Source organism: Benincasa hispida, chromosome 12 (genome assembly GCF_027475165.1).
Source record: "Benincasa hispida cultivar pf3 chromosome 12, pf3_genome.v1.1, whole genome shotgun sequence".
In the NCBI taxonomy this organism is placed as follows: domain Eukaryota; kingdom Viridiplantae; phylum Streptophyta; class Magnoliopsida; order Cucurbitales; family Cucurbitaceae; genus Benincasa; species Benincasa hispida.
In genome coordinates this window covers 12,974,382-12,977,917 of record NC_143489.1, presented here as the reverse complement: position 1 = coordinate 12,977,917, position 3,536 = coordinate 12,974,382, and positions in this window count along the sequence as shown.

Below are 3,536 nucleotides of genomic sequence, written 5' to 3'. Positions count from 1 at the left end.
GAATTCCATCTTATGTAGCTGAGTTCCCAGCTCCTTAATCAGAAAAATCCCCAAAATGGTAGGCTTGTTAAGTCGACGATCTAGCCACTCTCACCCATGCAAATCAAAGGACCGCCCTCATAGGCAGGACTTTACAACTCACTTAGGATTAAGGTCATGTTACCTATGGTCATCTTAGTGAAATGAAAGTCTCTATTATGAATGACGTTATATAACGAGAATAAACATTTAGTGGTTCGGTCTTATACAAAATTCTTTGTATAGAATATCCTCACTCGCATGTCTAATACATGAATGATCAAGATCAAATCATTTGTAGCACTTTACAATATTTGGGAACTGAGGTCTCCCTACTAGCTCGTAAATGGATTGGCTCTAGAATAGCATGATAAGTTAATTTGAAATGTTTAAATTAGAATTAAATGGAATTGGAGAAATAATATTTAAATGTGATTTAAATATTTGAAGATTGAATTGAAGATGAAATGTTCAAATTAGAATTATTTGATATTAAATTAATTAGAATTATTTAAAATTTTAAATAGTTATTTATTAATTTTTTTAAGAAAATTAATTTATGAAATTAATTTTGTAAAATTAATATTATTTTCAATTTTATAAAATTGATTTATGAAATCAATTTTGATAAATTGAAAAAGAAATGAAAAACACAAAATGAAAAATAAGCATTTTCCATTGTCTTCATCAAGTAGCTCACTAACAACGCACTTCTCAAGCTTCATTAACTCCAAGCATGAGCTGCATCTCATGCAGCAAATCTCTTTGTATGAATGTCTGCAATATATTGAAGACATTGGAGTGATTTTGAAGTAATGCAACCGATCAAATTTTTCTGAAAAAATCGTGAGAAGAAAGGTGTTCTTCATTTGGGTTGTTGCAGTGAGTTTGTCTCCAAATTCCCTTAATTCAAGCTTATTTTAAGTCCCACTACTCAATTTAGAACACAAAGAAGATAGTAGGTCAAAGCAGATTCAGAGGAGATTAGCATCTGGATTCAAGCTTTGAGGAGGTATGTCATAAAACTCATTTATTTTTGTTGTAACATGCTTTCATTCATGCCAAAATTAATGAATTAGAGTGCTTATGGATCCTAGTCACTTCCGTTGCGTGATGGTATGTTCCAACACCTATAAGCTGCACTATTCATTGCATAACTTATGAAGACACGGGCAATTTTCATAGGCCCAAGTTTGGGCCTTTTGGTAAAGAAACTTGTACCTTTGCTAAACAACCCCACACTTTCAGCATTTTATATGAGGGTAACTCTCCATTCCACACTTCATAAAGCAACTTATTAGTCTTCTTATGTGAAATTCTGTTTAATATAAAATTTGCTGTCAGCAAAGCTTCCCCCCCTTCCCTCCACAAATTATGAGGTAAACTTGAACTATTTAACATGCAATTAACCATGTCCTTTAAAGTTCGGTTCTTTCTTTCAACTACATCATTTTTTTGTGGTGCATAAGGTGCTATAGTTTGATAGATTATACCATTAACTTCACAAAATTCATAAAGTGATGATGATCCATATTCACCATCTCTATCTGATCTAAGCACCTTTACTTTCTTCTCAAATTGATTTCCAACTTCGTCTTATATGTTTTAAAAACATTAAAGGTTTCATCTTTACTATGTAATAAATATACATACAATATTTACTATAATCATCAATAAATGTGATAAAGTATCTCTTACCACCTTTTGTGGGAGTACTTTTCATGTCACATACATCACTGTGGATTAAATCAAGCAATTTATTACTTCTTTCCATAGATATAAATGACTTTCTAGTAAACTTTGATTCAACACAACTTAACATTCGTGTCTATTATCAATGTTAAAATTTGGCAATAGTCACAAACTTGCAGATGACCCACGGCGGTGGTAGTGCAAATGTGACGAACGACAGTCGTGCAATTTGAGGAGAATGAAATGTCGAGAGTTGTGGGTGAGCAGACTCGTGAAGGAGAGAATGGGGTCGTGCAGAGAGCTAATAATTTTTCTTCTTTTTTTTCTTCAACAAATATATATATATGTGTGTGTGTGTATATAATCAAACCCTAAATTTTAGGAGGGAGGTAACAAAAAATGGAATTACCTACAATATCGATTTAATATTGTAACCCTCATACCTATAATGTCGATTTTCAACTGACATTGAAGATGTGATTATTTTTCTCCCCCTATTGACATTGTACATCCGTGTCTTTTTATTATAACCAACATCAAAAGCCTAATTTTTTCTAGTGTGTTTAAACTATCGAGATCTATTGAACACAAATTTAAAAATTAGAGAACTAAATTTATAATTTTTTTGATAATATGTGAGGATTAAACTTTTACTATTACATTTATATAATCATAATTTTAAATAAATTGATATATGATATTATGTAATATTTATTTCAAAATTATAATAAACTATTATATTATTATCTATATTAAAATTGATTTTTAAATTTTATTATTTTAAAAATAAAATGAAGTTTTTTTTAATTAAGTTATCTAAATAATTTACTAAAGACCAAGAAAATTTGCGTGTTGGGTGAAAATTTAATTTCGGTGCATTTCCGATCAAATTTTACTTTTTGGGTTGTTTTATCTTGAGGACGACGTGATAGTATTCCTAACCTGCTTGCACACTTGAGCAGAGCCGTAAAACGTCTTAAAGAGAGCGAGCTCCATGACTCGGCCTATAACGAGCTTTCTTTTGCAGGTTTCGTTCTTTGTCAGATCCTCAATTCCTGACCATTTGCTCTGTCCTATTCATCGTTTGAAGGTATCGCCGTTTCCAACCATGTGTGTATATATAAAAATTTGAAGTTAAAAATTAACTAAACTCCAGCACATTTCGATCGTGTAAAACTGAAACAGTATATATAAAGATATATTTCAACATTCAAAAAGAAATAATGGAGACAATATGTATCCACAAAAAACGTCATCAAAACAGCAAGACCACACGTTGGGGAGTTTCAAACTTGGGACATAACTTTATGAGCAACCACATTCTTTGTTGCTGTGAATTTAGAATGAGAGATACTTAATTAGATACCTATCTCGATTTACTTATTTTTGTGCATCTCACTAAATTATCTGATAATAATTTATTATATAATAAATTCTCTTTTTATTTTGTGTATTGAAAGTGGGATACACATGGATATGTACATCTTAAAATGCACCCAAACATTGTTCATTGAGAATTATATATAAATGAAAAAAGAAAAAAAAGAAAAAAAGAAAAAAAAATCTCGACCAATAAAAGTATTTTAAAATAAATTTGAAATCATTAGTTTAGAGTATTTACTAGTTGTCCTTAACATTAATAGAATATGCTATTGAATCGTTTGAAGTCAAATTCCCAAGCTCTCCTCAAAAAATTACTTTGTAAATAAATAAATAAAATTCAGTTAATATCTTAGTAACTAAATTTGCTTTGTAACAGATTCTTTGTAATAGAATCAATTCATTTGGCATTTGGGGGCTTATCATAGTTATGGGGTAAAAAGGTT